This window comes from Pinus tabuliformis, chromosome 3_1 (assembly GCF_031772625.1).
Source record: "Pinus tabuliformis cultivar Carrire ecotype Pingquan chromosome 3_1, CPIR1, whole genome shotgun sequence".
In the NCBI taxonomy this organism is placed as follows: domain Eukaryota; kingdom Viridiplantae; phylum Streptophyta; class Pinopsida; order Pinales; family Pinaceae; genus Pinus; species Pinus tabuliformis.
In genome coordinates, this window is record NC_142301.1 from 808,596,708 (window position 1) to 808,612,634 (window position 15,927).

Sequence of the window (15,927 nt, forward strand, 5' to 3'; positions counted from 1 at the left end):
TGCCATATAGAGCTGGAAAATACCCCTCATCCAAAAAAAAAATATATCATATGGACAAGTATTGTATGAAATGAGTTATGGTTTTTTAGGCATATAGTATTGATAAACTCTAATATTAACCCATACTATTGTAATAAAGCCTATTTATAAATTAGAAATATCTATGATAAAGTGGAAATAAATTACCATAACTAAAAAACTTGTTATATATATATATAAAATTTAAAAGATAAATTATAGTTTAATCAATTTCTATAATGTATAATTTTTTACACTATAAAAAGTTCGTAGTCTAACCAACCTGCAACTTTACCTTGAAAATCATTGAAATTCTGACAAGATTTTAATAAAATCCATGAGGAATTTTTGTAAATCCAGGTTACAATTGTCAAACTTCAAGATTTTAGGTCTCCAAGAGGTTTTTGATGGTGTTGAATCTATTTCCACCATTAAAAACATGATTCAAACACTACTACTCCTAAATTTTTATTTTTTTACCAAATTCTAATCACTTTTGACTTTCCAAACCATTATACACCTATAAAAAATTTATTACCACAGTACACTAATCTCTTAATTGAATCATAACCTTTTACTAACACAAACTCATCCCGCTCTTCCCATCCCTTAACCGACTTTGACATCCCATTCTCACATGATATAAAAATGACAGCAACTTCTAGGTCGTTGTCTACCGATCGGATTGATGATGACGTGGATTTGTTAGTCATGAAACATTTTGCTTGGGATTGGCATTTAATTGTTTGCTATCTACGTGTCATCAAGTAAGCCAAAAGTCTCCATGATTCAAACGCGTGCCGTGTTAATGAAGTTTCTTGCGCTGGTTCTTGGGCGGTTGCACGCGGATCCAACTCGTTTTTACATCTATAACTACTTCGAAAGGCAGAGATTCTTATCATTATCCGGGATCTTGATCTTGAGCTTCTTGATTGCTTTTTTGGCTCACTTCATACACTCACTCTCTTTGCTTCTCTGTCTTGGGTCTCTGGGTCTCTCTTCACTTTTCTGAAAAAGTTGTCATTATTTCAGTCATAATGAAGGGGGGCACTGCAAACTGCGTGGACATCTTGTTGGCCATACTTCTGCCTCCTCTGGGAGTTTTTTTCAAATACGGCTGCCATGTGAGCATCTTCTCATTGATCTAACACTCATTCCTCTGTTTTCCTTTTTCTTTTGTTTGTCCAGTATTGCTAATTCTGTGAAGCTGGGTCTGTGTAAATGTGTTGATCTCATTAATTTAAGATACTGGTAGCTGATAATTTCGAGGGTTTTACTGTTTTGTGTGACAGGCTGAGTTCTGGATATGTCTGCTGCTCACGATATTGGGGTTCATACCGGGAATTATATACGCCATCTACGCCATCACCAAGGAAGATCCAACCAACCATATTTGATTCAGCAACAATCCTGTTCTGCAGTGTTCTTCATTATTGTTATTGAGCGTTCTTCATTGTTAACCATAGGTTGTAATTTCATATCTATATACAGTTGGCACTTGGCACATGGCTGTGTACATTTACTGAGTGAACAGTTTCCTGTCACATGTATGTTTAATGAGTTCTAAAGGATAATACATATAAGTTTTTCAATATCCTGTATGTATACTTGTGTCTCTGTGTCAATATGTTTGTCATTGTCATAATCAACATTTGAACATGACTGTGAAAAGGGTAAAGATAAAAAAATTTCTCCAATTTGGCCAATCACATCTGATTCTCCATGTTAAACTGAGATATTGTGATCTTTGTAATTTGTAATCAGAGTTTATAATTCCATGACTTTGTCCTTATCCAAATTGGAAAAGTCATTTTCTGTGAATATATATAAGACAAGCCATTTTCAGTTAATATATTTGGTAATTAAGATAATATATTTGATAATTAGTGAATTATCTTAATGTGTTGAATAACAGTGATGAGATTAATTTCATTTGGTAATATATTTGGTGATGTGATGAGTTGAATAATCATGATGAGATTAATCTCATTTTGTAAATTAAATTATCTTAATGATGAGATTAATATCATTTTGTAAATTAAATTATCTTTATGAATTGAATAACAGTGATGAGATTAATAACATTAATAACAGTAACTCATTGAATAACAGTGATGAGATTAATAACATTAATAACAGTAACTCATTGAATAACAGTGATGAGATTAATAACATTAATAACTGTAACTCATTGAATAATAGTAACTCATTGAATAACAGTGATGAGATTAATAACATTAATAACTGTAACTCATTGAATAATAGTGATGACATTAATTCCATATTTTGAATTATATTAATAAGTTGAATAACAGAGATCAGTTGTTCTTTAGTCGCCGATTGCAGTCAGTGATCAGTATATGCTAACGATTGCAACTATCATATTCTATTTGTTAAAATAAAATACTTGAACGATTGCAAATTTTGGTTTGGTACAAATTCTATTTTTCCCAACCTCTGTTCTATTTTGTCTCTACATTACATCAATGTCCTAATTTTAATTAATTTATTTTTTTAAAACAAAAATCAACATGTTTTCATTACGAAAAGTCATGTTACATCACGAAAATATTTTCATTACAAACAGTCATGTTACATCAAGTCTGATAATTCTAATATGTATAATCAAGCATACATAATGTCCTTAGTACATTAATATACTATTTATGCATATCAATATATTTTTTATTGATAATTTTAATATGTATAATCAAGCATACATAATGTCCTTAGTACATTAACATACTATTTATAAGTATCATATTTTTTCCTTGATAATTCTAATATGTATAATCAACCATACATAATGTCTTTAGTACATTAATATCCTATTTATACATATCAATATTTTTTAATAAATGAAATAAACAAATATATCATATCGGGAATTTAGGGTTTAATAACTTAAATAAACAAATATGTGTACTTTTATATATTTAGGGTTTTATATATTTAGGGTTTTAATAAAAAAGGAATTTGTTTCAAAGGCTTTTTTTTCGTAGACTTTTCTTCCAACTTATCTGACTTTTTCTTTCTCTCTTCGGTTCCTACGTCATAATGTTCTACCAAGCGATCAGCTGCTGCAAATGCTTCCTCTAGTGTCTTGATCTTTTGCCTCTTCACCTCATTGCGTGCCCAAGGTTTCAATCCTATGATGAAATTGAACACCTTGTCCTTTTCCGCCATATCCGGTAACTCCAAGGTCGCACTTGATAACTCCCGTTGATATGCCTGTAGACTCCCTGTTTGCTTCATATACTTAATTTTCGTCCTTGCATCCCAAGTCTCATCTTGTGGGTTAAAATGAGTTTGTAAATATTTCTTCATGTCATCACAAGTAGATATTTCCTCAACATCACCATTGGCAATCTGATCCATTTTCTTTTGCCACCACATCTTAGCATATTTTGTGGGATATGGAGAAATACTTGGAGCATTTGGAGCTACTTTGACTTTGTCTTCATCATCAGGTAAGTCCAAATGCTCCAAGTATTTCTCCATATCCCATAAGAATTTGGAAAGAGCTTTTGAACTCCTCATCTCATGGTAAGATTCAGGTTCTTTGAATTTCACATGGGCAACTCCTCCGATAGGTCCTTGCCCAATTGCTTTCTTCAAAACAACTATCTCATTTCGAGTATTACCAATTTCCTTTTGCAACTTCGAGATTTATGCCAAACCTTGATATCTCACAGCTCCTATGTCCTTGACTTCTTTCTCTATTTGTGCTTACATCTATTCTGTATACTGGTATCGGATTTCAAGGTCTTCATGCTCTTCCTTCAACTTCGTGAACTTCTCTTGAAATTCAACATTCTCGAATTCTAGTGCAACCACCCTCAAAGCACATTCCTATATTTTTTCCAATACCTCATCCATGAAAATTGTTCTGACATCCCTGCTAGATTCCCTCGTCATAACTTGAGGTTCTTCTACTTGATCAACCATCAGCTTCGCTTGTGCTCTAGTAGAGACCATACACTTCTTCATCGTCATTCAACTTGACCCTTTACTTGCCCCTGTCGAACTTTCCAAAGCCATGCGAAAAGTCTGATATCCACTGTCGCTAGGAGACATCTGCTTCTTTAATGGGCCTCTGATTCCAACTGTCACGCCCCTATCCTGGCAGTGGTTTTTCAACTGCACATAGGCAGGTGCGGCATCGCTAACCACTTTCTTTTAACCAATACCTATGAGTACGGAATACACCTAACTCTTCAACACTTAGTTTATTTTCTGTTTCTTCTACTAAGTATTATAACGCGGCGGAAGTAAATATTCATATATTCTTCACATCATCATAACATCATTCATATGCACAATGGAAATACACTTTTCTTTAATGGGAGGGGAAACTCCCCAATTATAGGGTATGCCCAATCAGTAATAACAGTTCAATGATTTTTACAAGTATACAATGTAAAATTTTGCCTTTGCTAGAAACCTAAATTTTCCCTTCAGCAAAGCTTTCCAAGTTACTGTGCAACTTGCCTCAAAACAGTAGCTCAGCTAGCCACCGTGTCATGTTTCCCACTAGGTCGGGTCACCCATGTTAGAAATTAATGGAGAATAGGTTACGTAGTTATGACTTTCTCTTTATTTGACATTCAGTTCCTATTAATTAGGAATCTGTTTTTGCCTATGTATCTATTTAATTCCTGATGATTAATGAATAAAGTCGAAGCGAATGCATTTGCCGGTGGGAGCTCCTGGTGATCTGCACCTGTGAGCTCCCGTGTGTTTGTCTAAACTTCTGTCTTCTGCATTTCTTATCATGGTATCAGAGCTTGCTAAGTGGACCTGTGATTTATAGAGATATGAGGACGTGAGGTTCCGTGGAGGATTGCTGCGGTTGCGTGTTGAGAAGCGATCTGCATGAAGAGAGCTGGAATGCAGTGTGAATCTGCTGTGAGCCTTTGCTGCTTGGTCGAAGAGGCTAGTTGCTGAACGTTGTCAAGACACGAGAAGGGAGCCCACACGTTTTGGCTGTGCGGATAAGAAAGGAGGAGTGCAGCAACAACGAAGTCCGACTCGTGGCTCCAGAATTTGGCGTTTTGAAGGGTGAAGGCGGCGTTGACAGAAAGCGCAAGTGATCTCTTGCATGTGATTTCTTGTGTGAGGGCAGAGAAGCTGCATTTTATTGCTGGTGGGCAGGCTATGGTATTTCGTGCGGTGAGCGAAGGCAGAGCAAGAATTGGTGTTACGCCCTCCAGTGGATTGATTTCTGTGGATCGATTGTTGCGGCCTTTGGTGCCTTGGAGTGTTGGCACGTTGGGCCAGAACCGATCTATTTTTTTAATTGTGGGACGTATCCATTATACGTGAATCCATAAGAGCAGCTTTCCGGCTTGTGTTTGGTGCGTTCCGCTGTAGAGTTTCTATATCTCCACCAAAGTTTCTGCATCAGGCGAAGGTCACTAGTGTCAAGGAGACTTTGTCTGCTAAACACACAGGAAAACAGATTTTTTTTCAATAGGCTGCAGTCAGATTTTTTTTATTCATAATTTGTATTTCACAACTGTTGTAATTCAACCATATTCAATTTGTTGTGATAATCGAGAGTTGTTCGTTTTTTAAGTTGCCGGGGTAGCCTGTTTTTTTTTTCTCAAGATGAATTCTCAGATGGCAGATTATTTAAATGAAAGCAGCAAATTGGATGGTTCCAATTACATAAATTGGAAATTTAAGCTTCAGACTTTGCTTGAAGGTCAGAATACCTACAGCATTGTCATCGGTGATGAAGGTAAGCCAACTGTTGCAAATGGTGGAACGAATGCAACAACTCAAGAATGGGAGAAAAGGGAGTTGAAGGCAAAGGTCCTACTAAAATTGTCAGTTAAAGATTGCATCATCCCTCATATTCGGGATTGCAAGACAGCGAATGAGATCTGGACAACTCTCAAAGACATGTATGAAATCAAGAACACCAGCCGAATCTTGTTCCTCAGGAAGAAGATCCTCTCAATCAAGATGGAGGAGAATGAGTCTGTTTCGTCATTCTTATCTCGGATAAAGGAAGTTAAAGATAAACTATCTGATATCGGTCAAACCATGGCAAATGATGATCTGGTGACAATCACCATGAACGGTATGACAGATGACTATCAGATGTTTATAACTGGATTGAATGCAAGGGAAAAGCCTCCAAGTTTTGAAGAGCTTACTGGAATTTTGCTACATGAAGAGGAATGGAGGTCGTCTCTCAAGCCTCAAGATCCAGATCTTGCATTGATAACAAAGTTCAAGCCAAAAGGGAGAGCGATGGCTGATCAGAGGAGGGGCAACACATCAGAAATGACACCACAAGGTATGACCTCGTATAGAAATGAATCTGCTCTTGAATGTTTTTATTGTGGTAAGATAGGCCATATTGCTAAATTTTGTTGCAAGAAGAAGGCAAATCAAGAGAGGTACAATCAGAAAAAGCATGCAGGTCATTTGGCAGATGCAGATGCAGATACAGACCTAGATCAGAATCTGGATGTTAGACTATTTATGGCTGAGGGTGACATTGCTATTGAGGAGGATGAATCAGATATTTGGATCGTGGATTCTGGAGCCTCCTCGCATATGTCAGGTAAAAAGCAATGGTTCAGAAATTTTAAAGAATCCAACTCTGGAGTAAAAGTCTATCTTGGAGATAATAGTGGGTACGAGATCAAGGGACATGGAGATGTCCTTGTTACTCTGCCTGATGGTAAGATCAGGAATATATCTGATGTGTGGTATGTTCCTGGCATTAAGAAGAACCTGATTTCTGTGTCCAAGATTACAGATCAGGACCTCAAGGTAGAATTTTTTAAATCTTATTGCATTATTAAAGATTTGTTGGATCAGATGAAGCCCATTGCTACAGGTATTCGCATAGGAGGACTCTACAAGTTGGATGTGAAAAGTACGCCTCAGCAAGCCTTGATGGCGTCAAATAAGTCTGCTGAAAATCTGTGGCATCGTGGTCCTGGGAGAACTCCGCTTGACTGGACAACTAGAATGAAAATAGCGTTGGGTGCAGTCCGTGGTTTGACCTTCATTCACCACTCGTGTAAATCTCCCAAGCTGGCCCATGGGAATATCAAGTCTTCCAATGTTTTGTTAGATAAGAGTGGAAATGCTTGTATCTCAGACTTTGGTCTTGCTGTGCTTATTAGTCCTGCATCTGCTGCATCAAGAGCTGCGGGATACAGGGCTCCAGAACAGGCCAAGACAAGAAAGATATCTCAGAAAGCAGATGTATATAGTTTTGGAGTGCTACTCCTGGAGATTCTTACTGGGAAAGCCCCTGTTCAGCTACACGCATCTGATGAAAGCATAGATCTTCCCAAGTGGGTACAATCTGTTGTGAGGGAAGAATGGACAGCCGAGGTATTTGATCTAGAACTCATGAGGTACAAGAACATCGAGGAGGAAATGGTGGGCATGCCTCAAATCGCAATGGTCTGTGTGTCCGTGCCCCCTGAGCAACGCCCGAAGATGAGTCATGTTGTGAAGATGATTGAAGAAATAAGAGGAGAACAATCGCCTATGCATGAATCCTTCGATTCGCTATCTCAATCTCCTTCGGTGTCCAAGGACACAGGAACTACAATTCACTAAGCCACTAGGAAGACTGAAGTTTGATTTGTTTAGGGACATTTTAGGTGTGTTTAAAAATCCCTTTCTCCATTAAGGGGGGATGTTAGAAATTAATGGAGAATAGGTTACGTAGTTATGATTTGCTCTTTATTTGACATTCAGTTCCTATTAATTAGGAATATGTTTTTGCCTATGTATCTATTTAATTCCTGATGATTAATGAATAAAGTCGAAGCGAATGCATTTGCCGGTGGGAGCTCCTGGTGATCTGCACCTGTGAGCTCCCGTGTGTTTGTCTAAACTTCTGTCTTCTGCATTTCTCAATACCTCATCCATGAAAATTGTTCTGACATCCCTGCTAGATTCCCTTGTCATAACTTGAGGTTCTTCTACTTGATCAACCATCAGCTTCGCTTGTGCTCTAGTAGAGACCATACACTTCTTCATCGTCATTCAACTTGACCCTTTACTTGCCCCTGTCGAACTTTCCAAATCCATGCGAAAAGTCTGATATCCACTGTCGCTAGGAGATATCTGCTTCTTTAATGGGCCTCTGATGCCAACTGTCATGCCCCTATCCTGGCAGTGGTTTTTCAACTGCACATAGGCAGGTGCGGCACCGCTAACCACTTTCTTTTAACCAATACTTATGAGTACGAAATAAACCTAACTCTTCAACACTTAGTTTATTTTCTGTTTCTTCTACTAAGTATTATAACGCGGCGAAAGTAAATATTCATATATTCTTCACATCATCATAACATCATTCATATGCACAATGGAAATACACTTTTCTTTAATGGGAGGGGAAACTCCCCAATTATAGGGTATGCCCAATCAGTAATAACAGTTCAATGATTTTTACAAGTATACAATGTAAAATTTTGCCTTTGCTAGAAACCTAAATTTTCCCTTCAGCAAAGCTTTCCAAGTTACTGTTCAACTTGCCTCAAAACAATACCTCAGCTAGCCATCGTGTCATGTTTCCCACTAGGTCGGGTCACCCATCTGTTGTGTTTGCATGCCGAATTCGTCAGGTTGGGTCACCCAAGTCCATGTCCGCGCCCAACTCTACCGCAACTCATCTGTCGGGCTGTGTGCCTGTCTGTCTGTTCAGTTGCGCCCACCCAGAGCTTGCCTTCTCGCTCTATCACATCTCTTTCACCGAGTCATGCACTCATTTGTCTGTTCAGCCACGCCTACCCAGAACTTGCCTTCTTGTTCTACTGCATCTTGTCCATCGGGTCGTGCACCCATCTGTCCATTCAGTCACACCCACTTAGAACTCACCTATTCACTGAGTCGTGTGCGCCCACCCATTTGGGTCGACGCGCCCACCTACACCCTCCTGCACGTCGAGTCGTGTGCACCCGCCCAGGCCGTGTCAACATGCCCACCCTGCGATCGTTCAGAAATCTGGCTATGGTTTCTTTGTCCCTGGCTCTTGCCTTATATCCACCTACACCTTTTCCCTTGCCTTATGATTCATCTTTCTTACCCAATCTCTTGGATGTTTGCTAGCTTGAGTTCACTTGGCTTGATGCCTTCCACCAAGCCACCCTACTTCTATATATACATGGCACCCATGTGTTAGAGGGGATCGACCCTCCTCTAATCCGACCACTCATTCTACCACATTGCCACTCATTCAGGGCAGCCCGGCCGTATGTTGGTTCCTCCGCACATCGGACCAACCACACGTCATCCAACCGTATAAAGTCTCCATGGCCACCCAACACTTAACCAATTTTACCTTTCGATTTTTCGACTCTCGTGTTGACTCGTCATTGTGTCAACTCGTTGCCTTTAACCGATGTTGCCCACTGTTGCATAATACTAAGCTCGCCTCCACACAACTCATCACATCAAACCAAACCGCACAACTTGTCGCATAAAACTGAGTTTGCATGACTCGTCGCATAAAACCTAGTTTTCACGACTTGTTGCATAAAACTGAGTTTTCCTTCGACTCATCTTGTCACACATAATCATGTCAACTTGTGGACCTGACAATGGGGGCTTCACCGGGGGAGCAATACCATACCACATGGGTTCATATTAGGAGATATATATTGAGGAAAAAATGGCATAGTATATTGAGAATATAATAGGGGGTAAAGGGTTTTTATATTGGAATGTATAAAAAATGGAGCTCAAAGTTAATGAAAAATATAAAGGGGTATAAAAAATTTTAATGAAAAAAAGGATACCTACATTATCCAGTGAAATTAGGGGTTATTGAAATTGGGATGGTATATTGGGTTCATATTGATAGGGGTTAAATAATGTTTTTATAGAGGCATTTCCCAATATGTATTCAAATTAAGGGTATTGTTTAGTATGCCACGAACGCATGTGATATGTCAAAGGTTCATTGAGAGAAGCCCCCGTGGGTGCTGCGAGTGGATTGACGATGGGTTGATAATGGGCTCTGAGAAGAGGAGTTGGTGGATGAATGATCTGTAAACTATCGTGGATAGTTCATCACAACAGATATGATAAAACTATATTAAAAAAATTGAAATCTACATTATTAGAGTTTTATTTCTCTTTAGATTATTGTTAATTTTGTATGCATGCAAAATTAAAACTATGTAGAAAATAGAGAATAGTGAAACAAAAACTCACAAACCACGATTTGGCACAAGATATGACTTGGGAAACTCTTTCGAGAGAAAAGCCAACTAGAAGATAAGGTCGCTCTGCTCTCTTTCTTTGAACAAAAAATTATTGTCAGTACAAAGAAGCATGGTCTATGGATAGTGGGCTATTATAGTGCACAAATCCTCTTTATGTGTTATATCTCTTATCTCTCTTAGTTATTTTTTCTCATCTATGGAGCAAATGCACTTGAAAGAATGTAACCCATTTTCCTCTAGTCATCTGGTTATAACACAACCTGATAGCCTACTAGTGGTTAGGTTTAACTACCTCAATTGTTAACCAGAGTTGCAATATGAACTTTTCTATAGCTGCCTTCATCATAATCATGTGACTAGCCCCTTTTTCATGAATAATGGGGGCTGGCGCAACATCCTCTTGAATTATGGTGGTGAAAGTAGGAAGATAAAATTCTAAGTGGCATAATTTTTTCATACGAACTCTGATTGATGTAATTCTAATGTCATTGTAAAGGTCTTTGTATGTAGAATATGAAAAAAATGTGTTGCAATATGCCAATAAAGTTTTACCCCCAAAAAATGTCGTTTGATGACTCAAAATGCTCATGGAAGGTTTCAAATACTAATTTTCCAAACTAGGTTTCGTTGTTAAAAATGGTCCTGTGAGAAAATTCCTCTACTTTTTCCACTCTAAAATCATTGATATGGATGACAAACAATACAATGATCCATTATGGATCACACCTCCCCATTTTGGAAGGCTTTTGGTCCCCAAAATTTTCTACTAAATGAGGTGAGACTTTTTTTCCTCCACCATCTGCCAAGTGTATCATTTAGCTTTCCGTGGAAGTTGTCCTTTCAATCCAATCTACCAAAGTTCATGTTGCCCATGTCTTGTAGTTTTGGGCCTATTTTGCAAAATTTTATCCTTTGTTAATTCTTCTTGGGCATATGATCCCAAATCCTCCATAGAAGGTAGTGTAGAAAATCTTGTAGATTCACAAGCTCATGCAATTTACTAAAGAAAAAGACAAGAATCTGCTTCTACTTTCAACCAGAAAAAGCCAATAGATCGATGAAAACAATATGAAAAATAAGAAGATAAATCAATGGCACATAACACAAGATGTATCTAGGGAAAGCCATTGCTCAAAACCCCGCTATCTGTATTGCATATATCAGAAATATGAGTGAAGATACAAATCTTGTTCTCACTAGAATAAGTCTGTACAAGTATGCTTAACTATCTCAGCTCACAAGCTAGCTCTTGGCCAACACTTAGCCAATTTTTCATCTTTCCAAGCCCCTAATCTCTTGCGCCCTTGGTCAAAGAATTTGGATGAATACAATATGCTCTGCTCAACCTTGAGCTTAACATGCACAAGTATTTCCTATCCTCAACCTGATGACTTCCTTTGGCCAATACTTAGCCAAATTTCCAAGCCTCCAAGCTTCTAATTCTTTGCATAATTCCTAAGAGAATTAGCTCATATTTAAAGAGAAATTCCTCATCCATAACTACACAATCCAAAATTAGGTCATTCTCTGATTACATGCATGATATTTACAATTGATAGTACATTGTCCCTACACTCTAGTCTCAACTGGGTCTTTCTCAGAATCGACATGCATGAGTTTCTAATGAGGGAATATTCAGTTAAATGGAGTAACACTTGTGGATGCACGAGTGCACCAATTGACTGTTAATCCTCTATTAGTTCCACAAACGGTTATAACTAATTTAACTAATCATAACTCAGTAAATTGAGTTATCTAATTACAACTCATAAATAAACTCATTCCGGATCCCTAAAAATTAAGGAGAACATATACATGACTTCCAACTCAAAATTCCTAAGTTAAATATTACAATTTGCTATGAGAAAACAATTACAATTTTAATTCACAATTTAATTCAAGGACAAATTAAATTGGAATTTCTGGATTCTATTTTTAACATTTCTTCTTGTTATTTTCAACAGGTAGAAACTACTCTTCCTAATCTAGCATGGAAAGCTGAAAGGATTTCATATTTTTTACATTCACAACTGAGTATATGTGCATGTATGATGGTTAATTAAGTCAATATACATTATCACCCACCTTTTCCACTATCTCGAAGGGACCATGCCACATAAGCTTCATTTTTTTACCAAGACCCTATAGCCTCTCTTTGTTTAGTTGTGACCATACTTTGTGTCCCACCTTGAACAACTTCTTTGTTCTATGTTGATCATGCCTGGAACAAAGTATACTTCAGTATAAAAGTACATGAGACACTTGTATATAGATCTACCTAATCTTCTCAACAATTTTTTCAACCCTCAAGACATCCCCTATAATATCATCCCTCATTTCTCCTTGCTTCCCATATGCAATATCCAAAGGTGAAGGCATAAAATATACAAAACAAGTTTAAAATGGGGAGTTACCAATAGAAGTGTGGACTGCCCTATTATAACAGTATTGTATATATACCCAATTTTCATCCTATGTCCTTGGATTCTTTTGATTATAACCCCTAAAAAGCTGCACCAAAGTCCTGTTAACTACTTATGTTTTCCCATCTGTCTGAGTATGGAATGATGTAGACCTCCTCAACTTCATGTCCATATTCTCCCACAATGTAGTCCAAAATTAAATGAGAAATATCATGTCCCTATCTAAAACAATTCTCTTTGATATCCCAAAGTGCACCCAAACCTGTCCAAAGAACAAGTTTGTTGCTTCTTGCCCTTTGATAGTCTTTCTACAGGGAATTAAGACAAACATCTTGTTAAACCTGTCAACTACCACAGATAGGTAGTTATATCCCTTCGTAATTGTTATATCCCAAGGGTGAATAGGTACAAGTAAGGGATTTTATAGGCCTTGTTTCATGTTACTAGGCTTGCTGCTACAATAAAACATGCATCCTCTTATGAACCTAGCGACATGTTCTTGCATATTGGGTCAATGCACATACCTCTACAAGTTGGCCATTGTCTTCCCTACACCAAAGTGCTTTGCAACCATGGAGAGGTGAACCTCTCTGATTAGTTGCAAATTTTCACCTTTAGGAACACACAACTTATCTAGCCTATAGTGTAACCTATCTTGGAGATTGCAGTCAACAGTGCTATCACCATCATGCACATGACTTTGGTTCTACAATTGGTGATTTAGGTGGATATTTGTGGCCACCCACCTATTCCACCTATACCTCCAGTTTGTTTCATCAGTTTCCTTAATTATAGCATAATTTACTATTTTTAGCAATTTTTCTAGCCATGAACTTCTAGAGCTATTTTGACCCCCTAAACGATATATTTTTAGGTCTGTAGCAGGATCGTGCTAAAAATATTGTATTACTTGGAGAGACCTTTCTAACAAGATATCGTATGCATGAAACGAAGATCATATGACCAAGTTACAACCCCGAGAAGTTCACTGTCCAACTAACCCCAAGGGGTCCCACAAACGCTTGGTGTTCCATCTCCTACGGTTAGGGCTTTGGCTGTTTAGGGTCTCCCTTTGTTGTTCAATAATAAAAAAGGCCCTTGAGCCTCATTATAACATAGTTCAAAGGTATATAGTAGGCACATCTCTTCTCAGAGACAAGCTACCATTTCCCAAGCTATTTTATTTTCATTTTGTATCTAAGCATATTTTAGTTCTTTGATATTAATGAAATGAGTATTTATTTCTACTTCATATTTGTGTTTATGTTTATATTTGTATTTTGTTTCATGCCTAAACAAGTCTGGATTAGTGGTATCAAAGTAGTTTGTTATTTCTCTATTTTTCTATGCATGTACCCAACGCGGTCAGGGTATAAGGAGTTGGGACTTGAACTAGATGAGCCCTTGCAATACCAGTGCCTCCAACACCGATGACCTGCCATGGTGGAAGATACAAAGATGAGGGGGCAGGAGATCCTACCAAATTTTTGCTAGAGGAAGCTCTTGAGCGACATATGAACGGAATAATGGACAATTTCTTCTAGATCCTTCGGTGGATGCCAACAGGCGATGCATCTTCATCTAGTAGTCACTTTGAAGGTGTCACCCCTTTAAGGTACAAGTTAAATTTGATATCCCTATATTCAAAGGTCAAATAGATGCAAATGTTATAGATAAATGGCTAAATCTGCTGGATGGAAGGTTATTTTTCTGTCCATAAATTTTTCAACAAGGAGAAGATTACTTTTTCACTACTTAAAGACCCCCCCCCCCCCCCCCATGTCAACGAATGATGGGAAATTTGTTGTGAGAGACAGGTTGAGGAAACCTCTCTATTTTTAGTCATACCCTCTTGGAACTCATTCCTAGATGTTGTCAAGGAACAATATTACCCTATTAGGAGCTATGAAGACAATTACATACAATGGACTATGTTGCGGAAGCAAAGGGATCAAGATGTGCATGAGATGACAAATCTTTTCCATACCTTGCACAAAAACTTGGGTATCATAAATTCAGAGAAACATCTGGTGCTCAAGTACTGCAGTTGCTTGCACAAATACATTATGGAATAAATGGAGTTCTTGGACATCTCCTTGCTTGGTGCAACATATTGATATGCTACCAAGATTGAGCATACATTCAAGTCAAAGAAATAATACTTTAGATCTGCGAGCCTAAAGTAGAGCAAAGACACCCACAAGCCATAGAGCAAAGGGAAGATTTAGGGTGCGACCCCCTAGGACAACTCCTCAAATTCGCAAGCCAAGAATATTGGGAATGCGAAGAAGGACACTGACAAGTGGTGTGAGTTCCATAAAACTCCCACTCACAACATGAATGGATGTCATGCAAATAAGGCGCTAGTGGCCAAGCTAAAAGTCTCAGAGAAGGATGCATGCTATGATTCTAATCTGAAACCAGACAAAGGAACTGACAAGGGAAAGAAGATCACTAACGCGGAACCCACTGTGATGGTAGCCACCACCAATCTCCAAAAGGCATAACATGAGGATCTAGAGGAGGGGGAGCACCTCTTACACTTGCAGATGTGGGTAAAGGGTTCACTAATGCAGTTCATTATTGACAGTAGGAACCAGAGGAAATTGATCTTCGTCGAGGTTGTTAAAAGATTTAAGTTTTTTACAACACCACACCCATAGTCGTACACCATTGGGTGGTTCCACCAAGCGCGATATCTATGTGTCAGCCAACAATGTCACCTGCCCTATAGTATCAAGCCATTTGCAGATGAGGTATTGTGCGATGTTTCCCCTCTAAAATTCTGTAATGTTTTATTAGATCAACCATACCTATGGAAGCTTCATGTTGTATATGAATACATACCTCGTTCTATTATTATTACTTTGGTCAGAAATTGTACATGATACCAGAGGTAGCGTCGCCTACCGCCTTTTCTTTGATATTTGCTAAACAATGTAATAAAATCATTTCCCATATTAAGAAATTTGTCTTCCTTATGACTCTCCCTCAGAGAAAGAGGAAGATTACATCCACATCCACAACCTCTAGACATGGCTCCTCCACACAACAACAACATATGGACAAGGTTGTGGAGGAGTACAAGGGCATCCTTACCTCACCCACAAGGGTACCCCTACACTGTTAGGTCAAGCACTCTATCAATCTAACCTTGGACGCACCACTACCCAACGTACCGATCTATCGACGCTCTTTTCTGGAGAAAAATGAAATCAAGGGGAAGATTCAAGAATTGTTGTAGAAAGGGCACATCAGGCCAAGTTCATCACCCT

The 15,927-nt window shown here is 38.2% G+C and overlaps 1 long non-coding RNA gene across 1 annotated transcript; it reads left to right on the top strand.

The window, feature by feature from the left end:
• Positions 1-806: 806 nt before the first annotated feature.
• LOC149189924 (uncharacterized) lies at positions 807-1,612 on the top strand. The gene is made up of 2 exons (XR_016255949.1): positions 807-1,142; positions 1,311-1,612. It is a non-coding gene; the product is annotated as an uncharacterized LOC149189924 (long non-coding RNA).
• Positions 1,613-15,927: the final 14,315 nt, after the last annotated feature.